The sequence below is a fragment of the Dasypus novemcinctus genome, chromosome X (genome assembly GCF_030445035.2).
Source record: "Dasypus novemcinctus isolate mDasNov1 chromosome X, mDasNov1.1.hap2, whole genome shotgun sequence".
In the NCBI taxonomy this organism is placed as follows: Eukaryota; Metazoa; Chordata; class Mammalia; order Cingulata; family Dasypodidae; genus Dasypus; species Dasypus novemcinctus.
The window spans coordinates 124,816,746-124,838,964 of NC_080704.1; the positions used below are offsets into that span (position 1 = coordinate 124,816,746).

Below are 22,219 nucleotides of genomic sequence, written 5' to 3' on the forward strand. Positions count from 1 at the left end.
ATGGATCAAAGACCTAAATATAAGAGCCAAGACCATAAAGATCTTGGAAAGCAGTGTAGGGAAACATCTACAGGACCTTGTAATAGGAAACGGCTTCATGAATATCATACCAAAAGCACGAGCAGCAAAAGAACAAATACATAAATGGGACTTCCTCAAAATTAAAGCCTTCTGCACCTCAAAGGAGTTTGTCAAGAAAGTAAAAAGGGCCGGCTGGCAAGATGGTGGCTGCGTGAGCTTGCCTGGTAGTGTCTCTGCAGGGGGCGGCTGGGCAGCGTTGAAGGCTCTTTAGGACCGCGCTGTTTCGGGGATTTTTGCTGGTTGGAAGGTGTCTGGACGTCAATTCAGTGGGAAGGTAACAGAGAGGATACGTCTATATTATATAAACGGAGATCCCAGCTGGGCGCGGGAAGTTCCCTCCTTGGGTGGGCGGAGCCGCGGTAGCGGGCGCTCTTGCAGCTCCGGAGCTGCGGCGGCCAGGGTTTTTGTTTTTTTTCCCTTTATCTGGAGGCTTTGCGGTGCTGAGAAATTCACGGATACTGTGCTGGCTGGTGGGGGATTGTTGGGACAAGACTCCTTGGCGGATTGATTTGGGGAGACAGACGGTGTTTTCTTGTGAAGCGGGGGACGTTTTAGTCACCGGACAGGGGGGGAAGCGCTTCCGCCTGGAGCCCCATCCCCACAGGTCCGGCTGCCGATCTGCAACGGAATTGGATTTTGAGCAACAAGGGGACACAATTGGGAGACTGTTGTAGGGTGCAGTGAGGGAGGAGGACACGTCTGGAAGCTGATTGGGGAATATTTTGCGAAGTTTGGGATTTCGGATCTTAGAGTCTGTTTTCCGCGTTTCCAGCTGAAGCCCACCCCACCCGGTGGGGCTTGGGATCTGGGTCATTGAACGGGCCGTGGTGTAGAGGCGCCCTCAAGTGGCCGTTGCGTGGGAGCACAGGGAGCGAGCTGTCCAAAGGCTGATACCCTGAGGAGTAGGTGAATTTCAGGGATTAGACATTCAATTTAGAATTCGCGGATCTGGCTTCCCCCACGGGGCTGGCACCCAGCTACGGGGATCCCTGAGGGCTGTGTTGCACTCCAGGGCTCCTAAGCTTTCCGTGGACCAGATTTGAGGTTCCCAGGTCTGGGTCCCCTGGACTCTGGCGGTCCACACCCCAGACTCACACCTCTTGAGTCTTCAGTGTCTCAGACTTTCCACCCCTGAATCCATCACGCTCTGGGGTCTACCTGGGATCCTTGAGTGCTTTGGACCTTAACGTTTGTGTTTTATCTATATTGGTTCATATTGTTTTGTTTTTATTTTCACTTTATCTTATTTTTTACTCTTTTTGATGCCCTGATTGCTAATATTGCATTATCCCCTAGTCTTTTCTCCTAGCGTGTCCCCCAAAGTTCTTTTTTTTTTTATATACAGATATTTAGGGGTTTTTTTGGTTGTTGTTTTAGATAGTGTTGCAAATGTCACACGTGTATACCTGTATCACTCTTCCCCCTATCTGTTCCCCACCGTTTGCTTATCCTCTTTTTCTTTCTTCCTTTCTTCTTGTCTTTCTTTTTTTCTTTATTATAATTAGTTTTTTTTTTCGGTTTTCTCTTTCCCTCTTGTCCCTCATTTTCCACTTATTTTATTTTAATTCAAGTACACAATAGGTGCTACAGGGAACACCTCACATTTGCTGGGTTTTCCCATCCTCCACTGCCTAATTTCTGTGTGAATTGATTTAGGTTACCTACACTATCCCCCTTCCCCTGCACCTTGATATCCACTACCATCTACTGTCTCTACTATATTCCAACCCCCACCTCCCATTCTTTGATCCACAAAGTGTCTAACTCTTAATTTCTAATACCTTTGCTCTGTTTTCTGTCTGTTATCCACTCTTGAAACTATTACCTTTCTTTTCTTTTTCCCTCTCTCATGAAAACAATAGCTTTGTAGTTCATACCATATTCCGCCCATATTCAGTCATCTACTTCATAAAAGGTACTCTACCTACAGCTATAACTCTGTACAATCTACATGAATCTAAGCTCCATCCTCCCAGATCTCATATTCTTGCTTTGTTAACATACATTACTAATACTACTTTACACTTTTCCCTTGCTGACACAATTGCCTTTCCCCAACACTAATACTTTCTTCTAAAGTGAACTTAACCAACAACAAGTAACTTGAATAAGAAGAAAAAAGTGACAAAGAGAAGATATAACATCTATGCAAAAATAACAACTAATTAACCTCCAAAAGCAGACAAAGAAGCTAAGGAACTGATTAAATTCGTCAAAATAAAGAGATGACCAGAAAGCAACAAAAATCTACAAACCAAACCAATAATCAGGAAAACATGACTGAATCCAATCAACAAATCAATAATCACGAAGGGGAGCAAAACTTGGCACAAGCAATGAAAGAACTCAGAACATTTATCACCGACAAATTTGATGCAGTAATGAAAGAGGTTAACAACATGAAAACATCACTTGGAGGGGAAATTGCAGACATACGCCAAAACATAACAGATATGATGGGAATGAACACCACAGTTCAAGAAATCAAAAATACACTTGCAGCAAATATCAGCAGACTAGAAGAGACAGAGCAGAGAATTAGTGATGTGGAAGACAGTACATCAGAAATCAAACAGATAGTAGAAGGGGTCAATAAGAAGATAGAAAAAATCCAATTAGGATTTAGGGACCTGAATGACAATGCGAAACACTCAAACATACGTATTATAGGCATTCCAGAAGGTGAAGAGAAGGGAAAGGGGTCAGAAGGAGTGTTGCAGGAAATAATGGCTGAAAACTTCCCAAATCTACTGAAAGAGACAGATGTACATATCCAAGAAGCACAGCGCACTCCACAAGTCATAAACCCCAACAGTCCCACCCCAAGACATATACTTATCAAATTATCCAAAGCTCAAGACAAAGAGAAAATCCTAAAAGCAGCAAGAGAAAAGAAAACCATCACATACAAGGGAAGCTCAATTAGATTAAATGCTGATTTCTCTTCTGAAACCATGGAGGCAAGAAGACAGTGGTATGATATAGTCAAGGTACTAAAGGAAAAAAATTTCCAACCAAGAATACTCTATCCAGCTAAACTAGCATTCAAACATGAAGGAGAGTTCAAAATATTCACAGACAAACAGAAACTGAAAGAGTATACCAACAAGAAACCTCCCCTTCAAGAAATTCTAAAGGGAGTTCTGCAGGAAGAAAGGAAAAAACAGGAAAGGCAAAGTTGGAGGAGAGTATAAGACCAACAACAACAACAAAAAAGACAAAAAAATATATACAAACAAAATATGACAAACACAAATCCAATCAAAATATGGCTAACACAAATAATTCCTTGATAGTAATAACACTGAATGTCAATGGATTAAACTCACCTATCAAAAGATTCAGACTGGGACATTCGATAAGGAAATATGACCCATCCATATGCTGTCTACAAGAGACACATCTTAGACCCAGAGACGCATGGAGATTGAAAGTGAATGGCTGGAAAACAATCATACAAGCTAACAATAACCAAAAAAAGGCAGGAGTAGCTATATTAATATCAGACAAAATAGACTTTAAATGTGAAACAATTGTGAGAGACAAAGAAGGATACTACATTTTAGTGAAAGGGAAAATCTGTCAAGAAGATTGAACAATCATAAATATCTATGCCCCTAACAAGGGTGCCTCTAAATACGTCAGGCAAACGCTGGAAAAACTAAGTGATAGAATAGATACATCTACACTTATAGTGGGGGATTTTAATACACCACTATCAACTCTGGACAGAACATCTCAAAAGAGAATCACCAAAGAAACAAAATATCTAAATAGTATATTAGAGGAGCTCGATCTAATAGACATATATAGATCGCTACACCCAAACACAGCAGGATATACATTTTTCTCAAGCGCACATGGATCATTCTCCAAGATAGATCATATGCTAGGCCACAAAGAAAGGCTGAACGAATTCAGAAAGATTGAAATCATACAAAACATTATCTCTGACCACAGTGGAGTCAAGCTGGAGATTTGCAAGGGACAGAAGCCCAGATTTCACATCACGATTTGGAAATTAAACAGCACAATCTTAGAAAAACAGTGGGTCAAAGAGGAAATCTCAAAAGAAATCAATGACTACCTTGAAACAAATGATAATGATAACACAACATACCAAAATTTATGGGATGCAGCAAAAGCAGTACTGAGAGGGAAGTTTATAGCCATAAATTCATATATCAAAAAAGAAGAAAGAGCAAAAATTGAAGAACTAACTGCACATTTGAAGGAATTAGAAAAACAACAACAAAGTAGCCCAACAGGAAGAAGAAGGAAGGAAATAACAAAGATAAGAGCAGAACTAAATGAAATAGAAAATAAGAAAGCACTTGAACAGATAAACAAGACCAAGAGCTGGTTTTTCGAGAAGATTAACAAAATTGACAAACCTTTAGCAACACTAACAAAGAAAAAAAGAGAGAAGATGCAAATACACAAAATAAGAAATGAGAAAGGCAATATCACCACTGACCCCACAGAAATAAAGACTATCATAAGAGGATATTTTGAAAAACTATATTCCAACAAAAATGACAATCTAGAGGAAATGGACAAATTCCTAGAAACACATAAACAGCCCATATTGACGAAAGAAGAAATTGATGATCTTAACAAACCAATCACAAGCAGAGAGATAGAATTGGTTATCAAAAATCTCCCAACTAAGAAGAGCCCAGGGACAGATGGCTTCACAGGTGAATTCTACAAAACATTCCGGAAAGAACTGACACCAATCCTGCTGAAACAATTCCAAAACATTGAAACGGAAAGAACATTACCCAATTCCTTCTATGATGCCAACATTACCCTAGTACCAAAGCCAAACAAAGACATCACAAGAAAGGAAAATTACAGACCAATTTCTCTAATGAACCTAGACGCAAAAATACTTAACAAAATACTTGCTAATCGTATTCAACAACACATTAAACGTATTATACACCACGACCAAGTGGGATTCATCCCAGGTATGCAAGGATGGTTCAACATAAGAAAATCAATCAACGTAATACACCATATAAACAGATTGAAGGAAAAAAATCACATGATTATATCTATTGATGCAGAAAAAGCATTTGACAAAATACAGCACCCTTTCTTGATAAAAACACTCCAAAAGATTGGAATACAAGGGAATTTTTTGAACATGATAAAGAGTATATATGAAAAACCTAAAGCCAATATTGTTTACAATGGAGAAATCCTAGACTCCTTCCCTCTAAACTCAGGAACAAGACAAGGATGCCCACTGTCTCCGCTTCTATTTAATATTGTCTTAGAAGTACTTGCACGAGCACTGAGGCAAGCACCAGAAATAAAAGGCATTCAAATTGGAAAGGAAGAAGTCAAAATTTCATTATTTGCAGATGACATGATCCTATACATAGAAAACCCTGAGAGATCTACAACGAAGATTCTAGAACTCATAAATGAGTTTAGTAAAGTCGCAGGATATAAGATCAATGCGCAAAAATCAGTAGCATTTCTGTACACCAATAATGAGCAAGATCAGGAGGAAATCAAGAAACAAATACCGTTCACAATAGTAAATAAAAAAATCAAATACTTAGGAATAAATTTAACTAAAGAGGTAAAGAACTTATACAACGAGAATTATACAAGATTGTTCAAGGAAATCAAAGAAGACCTAAATAAATGGAAGACTATTCCTTGTTCATGGATAGGAAGACTGAACATTATTAAGATGTCTATCCTACCAAAACTGATCCACACATTCAATGCAATCCCAATAAAAATCAACACAGCCTTCTTTCAGGAACTAGAAAAACTAACTATGAAATTTATTTGGAAAGGAAAGAGACCCCGAATAGCCAAAGACATACTGAAAAAGAAAAACAAAATTGGAGGAATCACACTACCTGACTTCAAAACATACTATAAAGCTACGGTGGTGAAAACAGCATGGTATTGGCATAAGGACAGACACATAGACTAATGGAATCGAATTGAAAGCTCTGATATAGAACCTCACATATACAGCCACATAATATTCGATAAAGCCACCAAACCCTCTCAATTGGGAGAGAGTGGCCTATTCAACAAATGGTTTCTGGAGAACTGGATAGCCATATGTAGAAGAATGAAAGAAGATTACCATCTCACACCTTATACAAAGATCAACTCAAGATGGATCAAAGACCTAAATATAAGAGCCAAGACCATTAAAACCTTAGAAAGCAGTGTAGGGAAACATCTACAGGACTTTGTAATAGGAAATGGATTTATGAATATCTCACCAAAAGCACGAGCAGCAAAAGAACTAATAGATAAATGGGACTTCCTCAAAATTAAAGCCTTCTGCACCTCAAATGAGTTTGTCAAGAAAGTAAAAAGGGAGCCCACACAGTGGGAGAAAATATTTGGCAATCATATATCTGATAAGAAACTTATAACTTGCATATATAAAGAACTCCTATATCTTGAAAATAAAAAGATAAACAACCCATTTAAAAAATGGGAAAAAGACTTAAACAGACACTTCTCCGAAGAAGAAATACAAATGGCAAGATAGCACATGAAAAAATGTTCCAAATCTCTAGCTATCAGGGAAATGCAAATCAAAACTACAATGAGATACCATCTTACACCCATAAGATTGGCAGCTATGGAAAAAACAGAAGAATACAAGTGCTGGAGAGGATGTGAAGGAAGGGGAACACTCATCCACTGCTGGTGGGAATGTGGAAGGATCCAACCATTCTGGAGGACAGTATGGCGGTTTCTCAAAAAACTAGCCATAGATATGCCATATGACCCAGCAATACCACTGCTGGGTATATACCCAGCAGAACTGAAAACAAGGACACAAACCGATATATGTACACCAATGTTCATAGCAGCATTGTTCACTATTGCCAAAAGTTGGAATCAACCCAAATGCCCATCAACAGATGAGTGGATCAATAAAATGTGGTATATACACACAATGGAATACTACTCGGCTGTAAGAACAAACACACTACAAACACATGTGATAACATGGATGAATCTTGAGAACCTTATGTTGAGTGAAGCAACCCAGACATTGAAGGACAAATACTACATGACCTCAATGATATGAAATAAACAAGCTGCCCTAGATAGCAAGAGACTGAACGATAGGCTTACAGGAAATCGGAGGGTGGAGGAAGGATATGAGCCGATGTCTGCAGGGGTCGAATTTAAGACGAGATGGTGGTAAGTATGAACACAAAGAAGAGATAAAATGGGGGCAAGGGGTTGCCTTTGGTTGGGGCTTTACGGGTTTGAGGGTGGCTGGGGAGGGATGGTTGGGTAACGTTGCCCAAAAGTGGGGGGAGGGTAGGGGAGCATACGAACACAGGAGAGGGTCAGGAGGTGGTGGAGAGTAAAATGCCGAGAAAATCATATCAAAATATAATAAAGAGGGTTACCTGTTTAGAATGCTCGGAGGGGAGGGTCCGATGCAGGACGGGCTCCTGGGGAATGCCTAAATGCTCATTCTGCCAGAGTGGGTGACACCATGGGGTAAAATCCCAAGTAGTGAGAGTGGGGGTGGACCCACATCCTGGGGAGGACTAATGCCACCAAATAGAGGGAACTGTATCCCTCGAGAGAAAGGGTGACTCCCAGGGCATTGGGGCAGTTGAGCAAGTTAGGCCCTGAACACTACTCCATCTATTTCTGGAAGTGGCTCCTCAGGAAACGAAGGTTGGCTGTCACTGTGGGCACCAAGGTGGAAGGGAAAATGGACGTCAAATGTGTGGAACCAAAGTAAAAGGGGGGCAAGAGAGGAGTTTTTTGAGAGTATACAAGGATGGATATAAAACATGTAATATTACACCATAACATATAGGAGATGACAGACTGATAATGTAAACCATAATGTAAAACATAGGATAACTAAAAATGTAAAGAACTGTGTATCCTAAAGTATGCACCATAATGTAAGCACAGATATTACCTTGTTAGAAAGCTAATATCTCAGACTCTGTACATCACCTTAAGTAAATATGATGTGAAAAGGGTGTAAGAGTATCGCTCTGGAAGGAAAAAGGTTTTGTGGTGGATGTATGGGAGTGCTGTATATTATATATATGCATTGCTGTGGTCTAGGACTCCTGTGAAGAAATGCTGAATAATTAGGGGGGGGAAAAAAAAAAAAAGGATAGGATGTGGAATTTTTTCAAGTCAACATTCTTTATCTAAGTTCTTTATCTAACTTTATCCAAGTTCTTTATCCATCCTTTAAACCCATCGCTATATACCATTCCCTAGTAAGGGACCATGGCATTATATTGGGCTTCAAATTTCGGGGAGTTCTGGACCACAGAGTGTTTCAACAATGGCAATGGAGGGATACTGGTATGGGATACCAATGACAGGTGATATATGGCTGACAGGGAGCTGTACAGAACATATGTCCAGGGGGAATGGTAATGATTGGATATACTCATAATGGCAACAATTAAAAACCACAGCAGGGGGGGTACTGGGTTCCTGGCCAGTGGTGCTCTGCCGCGGTCCCTAGGGGAGCAGCGACAGTCTCCCAGGTACAGCGGCGGGGACCTGGAGGGAGTGAGGGTTCAACAGTGAGCCCCTGATGCTAATGACTATGCTTGTGAGCTGATAAACCTAAAATAAGAACAAGGCCTAGAGCAACATTGTGCCTGGGAATTTCCTCCTGTCAGCCTTCATGTTACTCAAATGTGGCCAGTCTCGAAGCCAAACTCAGCATGTAAATGCAATGCCTTCCCTCCAGCGTGGGACATGACACCCGGGGACGAGCCTCCCTGGCAATGAGGGACCACTATCAAATACCAACTGATGATGCAACTGGAAAAGGACCTTATACGGAAGGTTCAATGCGGATCAGCAGAATATCCATGTCTACATAAAATAACATGACTTTAAAATGCTGTTTGACCTAAAGTAAGGGGGAAATGGAAAGGAGAAATGAGTTTATATGGCTACGAGTTTCTAAAAAAGATTCTGGAGGCTGGCAGAAGGATTGCCCTCATGCACAACTGAGCAGAGTCAGAGAGACAGATAAAGCAGATACAACCCCCAGATATTGGTTCCTTTGAAGGCTAAAGAGACCCATGAGAGTTATGGCCGTGGCCGATGGGGTTAACTACCAGGGCAGATGGCCCCTCTTTGGAACTGGTGTTTATGTGTGATGAATCCGGACTCAGATGGGATCTCCCTTCATAAGACTTTCATGCTAATGTGCTGGAGGTGCAGTTAACGTTGGGATTTAAGATATATTTAGGGGATTTGAATCTCTGGACTGACAATGTGATAGCCAGGTCCTGAACCTCAACAGACTCCAGCACCTACAATCTGATTTATTGGACTTACCACACTCAGCTAAGATGGAGTTGAAGAAGGACAATCACCACACCATGGAGCCTAGAGTGATTACAACTGAAAATGGGAGGATTGCATCCAGCATCCATGTGGAATTTGAGCCTCCTCTTGACATAGAGGTGCAATGGACACAACCAATCCAATGTCCACATAGAAGAGGTGGTATTGGATTGAGAAAAGTGGACATGGTGGACGATGGGTATGGGGAAAGGCAGGAAGAGATGAGAGGTGGAGGTGTCTTTGGGACATGGAGCTGCCCTGGATGGTGCTTCAGAGGCAATCACCGGACATTGTAAATCCTCACAGGGCCCACTGGATGGAATGGAGGAGAGTATGGGCCATGATGTGGACCATTGGCTATGAGGTGCAGAGGTGCCCAAAGATGTACTTACCAAATCCAATGGATGTGTCATGATGATGGGAACGAGTGTTGTTGGGGGGCTGAGGGGGGTGGGGGAGCGGGGTTGAATGGGACCTCACATATATATTTTTGATGTAATATTATTACAAAGTCAATAAAAAAAAAGAAAGTAAAAAGGGAACGCACACAATGGGAGAAAATATTTGGCAACCATATATCTGATAAGAGTCTTATAACTTGCATATATAAAGAACTCATATATCTTGAAAATAAAAAGATAAACAACCCATTTAAAAAATGGGAAAAAGATTTAAACAGACACTTCTCCAAAGAAGAAATACAAATGGCTAAAAAGCACATGAAAAAATCCTCCAAATCTCTAGCTATCAGGGAAATGCAAATCAAAACTACATTGAGATACCATCTTACTCCCATAAGATTGGCAGCTATGAAAAAAACAGAAGAATACAAATGCTGGAGAGGATGTAAAGAAAGGGGAACACTCATCCACTGCTGGTGGGAATGCAGAAGGATCCAACCATTCTGGAGGACAGTAGGGCGGTTTCTCAAAAAACTAGCCATAGATTTGCCATATGACCCAGCAATACCACTGCTGGGTATATACCCAGCTGAACTGAAAACAAGGACACAAACCGATATATGTACCCCAATGTTCATAGCAGCATTGTTCACTATCGCCAAAAGTTGGAATCAATCCAAATGCCCATCAACAGATGAGTGGATCAATAAAATGTGGTATATACACACAATGGAATACTACTCGACTGTTAGAACAAATACACTACAATCACACGTGATAACATGGATGAACCTTGAGAATCTTATGTTGAGTGAAGCAACCCAGGCATTGAAGGACAAATAGTACATGACCTCAATGATATGAAATAAGTAAACTGCCTCAGAGAGCTAGAGTCTGGAAAACAGGCTTACAGGAAATCAGGGGGTGGAGGAAGGATATGAGTTAACGTCTGCAGTGGTGGAATCTGTGATGAGCTGGTGGTAAGTATGAGCACAAAGAAGGGACAAAATGGGGGCAAGGGGTTGCCTTCGGATGGGGCTTTGTGGTTTTGAGGGGGGCTGGGGATGGCAAGAGGGGTAATATTGTCCAAAAATTGGGGGGAGGAAGGGGCAACATACGAACATGGGAGAGTGTCAGGTGTTAGTTGAGAACAAAATGTTGAGAAAATCGTATCAAAGTATAAGTAGGAGGGTTACCTGTTTAGGATGCTCAGGGGGTATGGTCTGATGTAAGACGGACTCTGGGGGAATAGCTGAAGGCTCGTGTTGCCAAGGTGGGTTGTACCATTGGGAAGAGACCCAAGAAGTGAGAGTTGGGATGGACCCACATCCTGGGGAGGACTAATGCCGTCAAATAGAGAGAACTGTATCTCTCGTGAGAAAGGATGGCTCCCAGGGCATTAGGGCAGTTGAGAAAGTCAGGTCCTGAATACTGCTGCAAGTATCTCTGGACATGGCTTCTTGGGAAATGGAGATTGGCTGGCATTGTGGGCCCCAAGGGGAGGGGAAAATGGATGTGGAATGGATGGAACCAAGGTAAATATGGGGGCAAGAGAGGAGTTCTGTGAGAGTACACGAGGATGAATATAAAACATGTAATATTACATCAAACACATATAGGGGACGACAGACTAATAATGTAAACCATAAGGCAAAACATAGGATAACTAAAAAATTTAGAAAACTGTACAATCTAAAGTATGGACCACATAGTAAGCACAGATGTCACCTTGTTTGAAAGCTATTGTCTTGGAATCTGTACAACAGTTTCAGGAAATATGATATGAATAAGCTAAAAGATTATCGCTGTGGAAGGGAAAAGGTTTTATGGTGGATCTGGGGAAGTACTGTATATTGTATATATGAATTTCGGTGATCTAAGACTCTTGTGAAGCTGACATTATGTTCGGATTCACTTTACAGGAAGTTTTGGATCACAGAGTGGTTCAACAATGGCAGTGGAGGAATACTGATATAGGATGTTATTAACACGATATATATGGCTGACAGGGAGTTATACAGGGCATATGCCCAGGGTATATAGTAATGTCTAGATATACTCATAGTGGAAACAATTAAAAACAACAGATGGGGGGGTACTGGGCCCCTGGCCAGGGGGTCACTGTCGTGGACCCTGGGGGAGCAGCGGCAGTCCCTCAGGTTCAATGGCAAGAACCAGGAAGGAAGGAGGGCCCAACAGTGGGCTCCTGATACTAATGGCTATGCTTTTGAGCTTATACACCTGCAATAAGAACAAGGCCTAGAGTAGCACTGTGCCTGGGAGTTTCCTCCTGATAGCCTTCATGTTACTCTAATGTGGCCACTCTCACAGCCAAACTCAGCATGTAGATGCAGTGCATTCCCCCCAGCGTGGGACATGACACCCGGGGATGAGCCTCCCTGGCACCGAGGGATCACTACCACATACCAGCTGAAGATGCAACTAGAAAATGACCTTGAATTAAAGGTTCAATACGGATCAGCAGAATATCCCTGTCTAATATATAATAATAGGACTTCAAAATGCTGTTTGACCTAATGTAAGGGGGAAATGGAAAGGAGAAATGAGATTATAAGGCTATGAGTCTCTAAAAAAGAGTCTGTAGGTTTTCAGAAGGAGTGCTCTTATGCACAACTGAGCAGAGTCTAAGAGACAGATAAAGTAGATACAACCTCAGGTATTGGTTCTTTTGAGGGATAAAGAGACCCACGGGTTCTATGGTCATGGCAGATGGGGTTCACTGCCATGGCAGATGGCCCTTCTTTGGAGCTGGTGTTTCTGCATGATGGAATTGGACTCAGAGGGGATCTCTTCTCACAAGACTTGCATGCTACTTTATTGGAATTGTAGTTGGTGCTGGGGTTTAAGATATATTTAGGGGACTTGAATCTCTGGACTGATAATATGACACTCAGGCCCAGAGCCTCAACAGACTTCAGCTCCTACACTTTGATTTATTGGACTTACCCCACTCAGCTAACATGGAGTTGAAGAAGGTCAACCACCACACCATGGAGCCTAGAGTGTCTACAACTGAAAGCAGGAGGAGTGCATCTGGTATCCATGTGGAATCTAAGCCCCCACTTGACATAGATGTGCAATGGACACAACCAATCCAATGTCCACCGAGAAAAGGTGGATTGGGTGTGGGAAGGGTAGTCTACTCATAGCCTTTTGGTCAGAACTAGTCACATGGTCCAAACCTAATTCCAAGGGAGTGTGGCAGAACAGGAATAGTTGTTTTTAAATAATTCTGCCTCTGCTACTTGTACTCATTTACATTTTTTTAGAGAGAAAGCTGAATGCTTCAGTCATGTGTGACTGTTTTACTTCTGGGACTCCTCAGCAAGTGTGCTACAAGCCTTTTGGACCCCCTGCTAAGGTCTTGTCCAGATTACAAGAGTGTGCAAGACATTAGGAAAGGATACCTGGGCTGCAGGAGGGGGTCAGGGTTGTAGATAGAATCTTGTTTATATCATTGTGAAAATATTTTTCTCCAAGTATTATATTTCCATGTTTCCATTTTTTTCTCCTCTTCATTGATCATTTTTCATAAATTAAAAAAAAATAGTGTTTAATTGGTTTATAGTTTGTATAGCTTTTTATATATTACTTCTTATAATTGGGTATTATTCTGTTGACAAATAAATTATCTTTATTTTATCTTTATTTTTTGGTTGATCCTGAAAAATACACTATCACCATCACTAAGTAACATGGGAATGATAGCTGTCTAGAGATTGTCTATTTGGCCCACCTTTTCCAGGTAGATGAGCCAAAAGTCTCTAATTACTTCCAAATCACCTTTAAACTCATAATCTTTAAACTCTTGAGCTCAGCTATGATATGTATATAACACAAAGAGTAAAGGATGTCATGTGAATAGAGGGTGTCAGAACTGAACTTGGTCAAGATGCACCTCAGTGAAGTTTATGGTTTTTGTAATTGGTTACTTCTACCTCAGGCATAGTTCTGTGTGTGTGTGTGTGTGTTTGTGTGTGAATGAGGATATGTATATCTATGTGCAATGGATGTGTGGGGGATGTGAAGGGGGGAAGAATTACATCACAATTACCTGCTTTCTACCTTTGTAATTACAGAAATAGCTGAAGCCACAATTTCAGGATTTTCAGAGAGAACTAAAAACCTTAGGTTTGCAGGATCAGTGATTTTACAGAGGACCCTAAATGTGCCTTATAATAGTACTATTTAAATAGAGAAGGAAAATATCTCCTTTTTAACATGAGGCTCAGAGAGGTTAATGCTTTGCCCAAAACCACACATCTCATAGAATATGTCTTTCTTTCCTCATCCAAGTCAGTATTGGAACAAGTGGTCATTCTCTTGTAACCCTTGTTTTGTTCCTCCTTCCCGACTTTATTGAACACACCTCTAAGAACACTGTGAAACTTCAGCGATACTGGCAGGCAGCCAAGCCTGGGATAATGTCTAACAATGATGTTCCTTTGTATTCACAGGTCTTTTTGCTTGTGGTATTAATGAGGCACCTTCCCAGACTTGTCCTGCATATAAGAAGAGTACCTTTCACAACAAGGAATTTTCCCTTTTTTCCCTTTTCCCTAATCTATTATAGCAAGGATGACCAATAAATAGTTTTCTTTCTTGAAGCCATCATCTATGGTTAACTTCTTGACCACTGACATTGGCATTTTCCTCAACTCAATCTGGTCTTTCAGTGTGAAAGGAAAAGCAGAAGACAGATGAACCAGCACTTGAATGCTGATGGCACCTTACCTTACCCTTAAGTGGCAGACTTCCTGGGCCTTCTTGGTTGATGCTCCATTAAACTGAACTGGTGAGCCAATCTTTTGCATATAACTTTCATAACTCCTCCCAGATCAACTCACAAATGTGTTCAAGAAAGCCTTGCTTTGTTTTGTTCTGTTGTTTTTCTTCTCAAGTTGGTGTGTCTGTGCTGGAGCTGCCTCTTCTATCTTCATCTTTATTTTGTGGAAATATGATTATTTATTATTTTATACAGATTCAAAGCCTCTATCCAAATGTCAACTCTGATTTCTATCTTCTTACAGTCTGTTGTAGTACATCAATAGATGTATTAGAACACCTAGTGGGATTTCCATTATTGTTTTTTTCTGTTTATAGATGGATATATTAATTTTGCAGTGCAGGAGGAAAGGATCAGTGTGGATGTGCGGAGAGGCTAAGTGGATGGTCAATTAGTAGAAAGTCTGGATGTGGATCCTGGAGTCTCCTATAGGTACTGGTAGATGGAATGCCTCTATCAGACTTCCATTTCTAACATCGAAGTTTTAAAAACTCTGTCCTTCTTTGGTAATTGATCTCTACTCGTTTGCTCTCAACTATTAATGGACTACTTATATAAGTATCTCTTCTTCTCTATTTGTACTGAAAAGTCCACTCTCCCTCTTTTTTTAAATTTATTTTTTATTTCTCTCCCCTTCCCCCTCCCTGCAGTTGTCTGCTCTCTGTGTTCATTAGTTGTGTGTTCTTCTGTGACCGCTTCTATCCTTATCAGCAGCACCGGGAATCTGTGTTTCTTTTTGTTGCATCATCTTGTTGTTGTGTCAGCTTTGTGTGTGTGTGGTGCCATTCTTGGGCAGGCTGCACTTTCGCGCCGGGCAGCTCTCCTTATAGGGTGCACTCCTTGTGCATGGGGCTCCCCTATGCGGGGGACACCCCTGCATGGCACAGCACTCCTTGCATGCATCAGCACTGCACATGAGCCAGCTCCACATGGGTCAAGGAGGCCTGGGGTTTGAACTGTGGACCTCCCATGTGGTAGGTGGATGCCCTATCCATTGGGTCAAGTCCTCTTCCCCCATTCTCTCTTAAATATCTGTAAATATCTTGGTAGGAGTGGTTGTAAGATAAGACTAGATCCAACTCCCATGCTAATACCCACGCTCGTAAGTTTTTATCCTAGATAGAATTCTGGGACTGCCTCTCTTTTCAATGGCATACAGCAGTCCCAATGCAGCCACAAAAAATGGCAAGACTGGTGAATATGAGTTCAGGTGATTCTCAGCCAGAATACTGATTGTCCCAAGAATTAGAGGAATGATCAAATTAGGATCTTTAGAAGCTCTGACTAGCATCGTAGTATGATGACTCAGTGAGAGTACACTGGGTTCTGGAGCCAACTTTTGGGAAGTTGAAGAATAAGACTGGGTGGAAAGAGTAAAGACTCAGGACCCACAATTTGTGAGCTAAAGCAGTCATTTGCTACAGTGCATATTTTTCAGCTGCAGTAATATGTTGGTGGTGGCAGCAAGCTACCTTTCTCTTCTAATTGGCAGAGAAAACATCAAAGAACAATTAAATATCACCAGACTAGTTTGGAACTTGCTGAGCAGGAATGGCCCAAAAAAGTGGCAAAGAAAGAAGACAATGTTTCACTCAATTAATTCCCTGCAATATTACTGTATGTCCTGGTGGGCAATATCAGTGTAGTAGGTATGGAAATGGATTGTTCAGAATGGCATGTTGCACATGGAGATAGAGTGAGACTCCTCTAATTGAGGATTAAGTCAGCATTAATTAAAAACCATTGTTTAATCAAGCATTCTTTTTTAGCTGAAAAAAAAAAATCTGTGCCACTGCCAAAGAGTTGTTAAATACATACACCTGTCCTGCTGGCGAATGACGCAAATCAGGATGTAGTGCTAAGCTTCCAACTAATTTAACCCATGATAGAGCTGACAGGGGCAGAATCATGGCCGAATGGGAAGACAGAGATATTGGATTTTATCCATATTGATAGTCCCAACTAACTAAATAATTTGTTTTGCAAATAAGTTTAGTTTGTACTATCTTAGTGGCCAAATGTTTGCTTCAAAAAAAGTGCACTTCATTGAGTCATGGTTAAGGAATATAATAACTATTTCCTTTATAGTTATTAAAATAAACATATCTTTATAGTGCAGCTGTTAAAACAGCCAGATACTTTCAGAACATTTCTGCTTGACTTTCAGGTGGAAAAGACTCCAGTCAAAATAAAATACACAAAACTTTGCCCATTTCAAATATGATAAAATTGGGATTACAGTTGGGTGGTAGTAAAGGGGTATTTCACTTTGTTTTAAATACTTCTTTCCTGTTTTAATCTTTACAATGAGCATATACTATATTTGAAATTTAGCTAAAGATATACATACAGATATAGTTATAGATGCAGATAAACTTACACTGAGTCAATAAGTGTAGTAGTTAATAGCAAGTCATGTGGAATCTGACAGACCTTGGTTCATATTTCACCTCTGCTATTTATTAATTATATGGCCTTGGGCAAATTTCCTAACCTCTTTCATAAAATGCAGATAATAATACATACCTTGGAAGATTACTGAGAGGTTGATATATGAAAATGCGTGCAAAGTGCTTAGTGCAGTGCCTAATGCAAAAATGTATCTGATTAATGAGCATTATTATTTGTTTTATTATTAATTACATAGTGCTTTAAGCTTTTCTAACTTTTTTTTTAATCAGCATCAATAGTAGATGGAATAGAAAAATAACCAAAAGGGGGAAATGACCAAAAGGGGGAAAGGGTAAAGACAAATGAGTTTATATGGCTAAGAGACTTCAATGTGAGTTGGGAGGTCATTCCAGAAATTAAATTTTTTCACATCTTAGCAGGATCTCACTAACTGCCAAAGTGAATATTGCCTCGAATAGCAGGGCTCCTGAGGATGTGGAGAGATAGGAATGCTTATTCACTGATGGTGAGAACGTAGAATGGAATAGCCACTGTGGAGGACTGTTTGGCAGTTCCTAAGGAAGTTGAATATAGACTTGCCATGGAATCTGGCAATACCATTACTAGGTATATACCCAGAAGAACTCAGAGCAGTGACAATAGATATCTCCATAATGATGTTCATAGCGACGTTATTTATGATTGCCAAATGTTGGAAACAACTCAGGTGTCCATCAACTGATGAATGGATAAACAAATTGTTATGTATACACATGATGGAATATTATGCAGCAGTAAGAAGAAATTAAGTCATAAAGCATGTATCAACATGTACCAACCTGGAGGACATTTGTTGATTGAAGGAAGCCAGACACAAAAGGACAAATACTGTGTGATTGTACTATTGTGAACTAAATATATTATGTAAACTCATAAAATTAATAATTAGAATATAGGTCATCAGAAAGGAGAATGAGGGTAGAGAATGAAAAGCTGATTGTTAATCTGAGGAGAATTTTTTAAAAGGTTGCTTATAAATCTTTGGAAATGAATGGAAATGGTGAGGAAATATCATTGTGTTCATGGCTAGCAGAGCTATTATATGGGTATGAGAGTGCTCCAAAGAGAAAGTCTAAGGACTGTATATTACTAGAAGGAAAGATAAAAACTGAAAAAAGGGACGGTATAACACAGTGAAATCTCATGTAAAATACAAATATGGGTGATGTTGCATGTGAAAGACTATTTTATAAAATACAAATACAAATATACTAGAGAGTAGGAAGCAGAATAGCAACTATGTACAGAAAGGGAAGCAGAGAGATTGAAAGGTGATGAGTTTTGTTTTATTTTGTTCATTTATGTTTTTTATTATTATCACTGGAAAAATGAAAATTCTTTAAAATGACTGAAATGATGAGTGCACAACTGTGTGATTATGCCAAATAAATTGACTGTACACTTTCTTTGGTTGGATTTATGTTTTAATAAATCAGATTTTTTTTTAAAATGTCTAAGATTTTTTAAAATGTCTAAGATGTCTAAAAAATGTCTAAGATTTTAATCTTAGAGGTTGCTGCCATGGCCTAAATCAATAAAAAGATTATAAGTTAATAATAAAATAAGTTGATAAGTTGAGTGGCAAGAGGGTGTCCACCTTGTTGGTTTTCAACCTGTGGAACCTGGAAACCACAAGACTATCTGTAGGTAGATGCTGTCATCATTAATAAAACATTAATCAATTTTAAAGTATTACTAAATTTATTTAAACTTTTTTCATATTATTTTTCATCTCCTGGATACTGGAAGCTCACTACAGTGATATGGGGTTCCCGGAAATTTTGATGTGCAAAGAGGATCCTAATATTTTAAAAGTTTGAGGGATTTCCTATCTAGTCCAAGTTCTTCAGTTCACAAATAAGATAAAAAACATCGTTGAATGAGGTTATCAAAGTTCAGAGAGGAGAGGTAAATTTCTTGAGATCTCCTGATTGCTAATATGTGTATATATACATATTTCTATACACATTCATCTATGCACATCTCAGTACTGGCATGTGCTCAATACTGAGCTAAGCACTTAGGATGGTGGTGGGGGGATACATTTAAGTAGAAGGAGAAATGGTACTTGTCTGTAGGAGCTCACATTTCTAGTTTTCATATAAGATCCTTATATTATATTATCACTGTGTGATGCAGACTGCAATGTTTTAGGACTTCACAGTCCACAAATTTGAGGAGCTAGGATTTCAAATCTGATCTGCAATGGGGCAGCATAAGATAGTGTTTAAAAGCTTAATCGCCCAGTTGGGACCACAAACTGTGAACCTGTCCTGTGGTAGATCCTCCATCACAAACATGGCCTGGGAGGATTACATCTGGATCCAGGCACCAGTGATGCTTAAAGGCTTCCACAAGTGAATGAGAGTGCTTCTTCATCATGAAAACACAATGGATAATATAGTTTTCTCCCCATGGCACCAAGTCACCCATCTCTTGCTTAGAGCTGGAGCTGCTTCTTTGTGAGGGAGGGAGGAAAATTTGAGTCTTTTGGATTCCTGTCTCCCTTCTTTAGACTTACCAGTGGGTGCATGGTGTAGCTTGGCTGTAATAATCTTTGAACAGTATGTCTTTGAATCTCAATGTTGATTTTCCCAGAGGGCATTGGGTCAGTTATACGTTTGGGAGTTGGATAGCAGACATGGGCCCATCAACATGCCCATGATGTTAGCCCATTTTTGCTTCTTGCTGTGGCCTTTCAGAATTTTTATCAGGGAGGTAAGGGTGTGACTCATGAATTTAACTATAAAATGAATGAATTTATATTAAATTTTCCTGAAACTAAAAAAAACAAACAAAACCCCTCAAACACTAGAGTCAGACTGCCTGGCTTGAATACCATCTCTGCCACTTCTTAACTATGGGATTTTGGGGAAATAGATTCAGGCTCTCTGTGCTTCAGTTTTTTCATCTGTGAAATGGGGATGATTATATAATATTGACAATGATAATATAGCAATTTTTAGGTTTGTAATGAGGAGCATATGAGGTAATATTTGTAAAATACTTTGAAAAGTGCAGAGCACATAGTAAGGGCTATTTAAGTGCATGCTTAATAAATAAAGTGATTTCTAAAACCCTATTATTTCTATACTACTTAACTGATTCTCTAATAAAAAAGTGTTACACCTCTGCTTTGTTTATTTTTCTGTCCAAACAATGCTCTTACACCTTTGCTTTTTTTTATTACTTCTCACTTTTATCTAGTTAATACTTTTAAAATTCCAATTTCCATTGTACTTTCCTTTGCCTAACATGTATTGCTCATTTGGGAAGCAGGTAGGAGAACAGAGGGTGAAGAATAAAAAATCAATAGGACAGAAATCATAGATAATATGGCCTATATGAGACTGAGAGAATTCCCTGAGTTCTTGATTTTTTGATTTTCTGCTCTCAAGATCCACACAATACCCTTATATGCTTGCAGTAAATGTTATCATTTTTTGTTTCTGTTCTTTGAAACTAAAGGATGCCTCCTAACATATTCATAATGGTAAATCAAAGTTTTTAGTAACTGTTAATTCTATTTAAATAATCTTTACTGAGGATTTAACTTTGGAAGGCACTACAACAAATCTCTCCAATTTTTAAAAATGTTACTTAACAAGGAGCAAAAAGTCAGTAAACCATTTTCATTGAGCACCTAGTATGTACCTGACACTGCTTTATGTACTCTTCATACATTATTCTAATATTTTTTATCTGGATTTAATTTTTTTAGGATAGAACTGAATAATAATCACCAAAGGGTTATTATGGACCTATACTTAGGATAATTTTCTTACTGTGTCCTACCCAATTGAATATTTCATGAGATAATTGAGGGAAGACAGAACACAATGCATGGCAAATATTTAACACTTCATAGCTATTTGTTGAATGAATAAATGAATGTTGCAAAAGCATAATGACTTTGTAAATAGGAGTTAAACCAATTTATCAATTCAGAAAAAATATGTTTTAATATCTACACTGTGTCATGCACTATACATGCTACATGCTACAGATGTAGCATAGATACATTAGACAAAATTGATAAACTCCATGGTGTTTTCATTTTAGTAGGTGTCAACAGATAATAAAGAAATAAAGAAATATGCCAGATAATAAGTTCTACAAAGAACAATAAACCAGAATAAGGGGAAAGAAAATGACAGAGGTGGGGATGTTAGTTTATATTTGGTGTTCAGGGGAAGCCTCTCTGAGAAAGAGACATTGAATAGAATGAAGTGAAAGCATGAACCAAGAGAATGTCCTAGGGTGAGGTATTCCAAGCAATAAGATCAGCAATGTAAAGGCTCTGATATCTGCTTAGAGGGAGGAATGACATGAAGGTCATTGTGGTTAGTGAAGGCTAAACAATGAATGGGAAAAAAAAAGAATGATAGGCTATGACATAATCAGGTTAACAGATGCCAGGTCACATAGAGCATTTTAGGCTCTCAAGAAATTTTTGTGAGTGAAAGGAGACTCTTGCAATACAAACAAAAATAGACTTTTGGTCAATGGCTTGAATTTGTTGTTTTAATTAAGATGTTTGATATTTTTCAGTCACTTATTACATTGAATCCTGAAAATTTCAACATCATAAATATCCCATTTTATATCCTCCCCACCAAGGACAACTCTAGAAGAACTTTAAGATCAACATTTTGATTGCCCAATAATTTGATTAAAGACTGTCTTGTTGAGGGTGAATCAAACAGATACCATTTTCCCTAGTATGGTAGCAGTCATGCCACTGGAATTTCTTTGCTTTGCCTACCACCTTTTTTTTTTTTTTTTACTTTTGTTTGTTTTTCTCACTGTATGGCATGAATTTAACAGCTTAAAGACCTTAACTGGAATTTCTTTTTTTTCCCTACTGTATTTTTTTTCTTTTTTTTTTTTTTTGGAGCATTTATTTTCTGTTGTATTTTTTAAAGATACATAGATCACAAAAAATGTTACATTAAAATATATACAAGATTCCCATGTACCCCACACCTCACACACCCACTCCTCCCACATCAACAAGCTCCTTCATCATTGTGGCACAACCATTGCATTTGGTGAATACAGCTTGGAGTACTGCTGTACCACGTGGATTATAGTTCACATTTTAGTTTACGCTCTCCTCCAGTAC

At 39.3% G+C, this 22,219-nt stretch overlaps 1 long non-coding RNA gene across 1 annotated transcript in view; it reads left to right on the plus strand.

The window, feature by feature from the left end:
- The first annotated feature begins 14,336 nt into the window (after positions 1-14,336).
- The window catches only part of LOC139438043 (uncharacterized), an 87,263-nt gene continuing 79,380 nt past the window's right edge, over positions 14,337-22,219 (plus strand). The window contains exon 1 of the long non-coding RNA XR_011647914.1: positions 14,337-14,652. This is a non-coding gene — a long non-coding RNA (uncharacterized lncRNA). The remainder of the gene's footprint in view (positions 14,653-22,219) is intronic.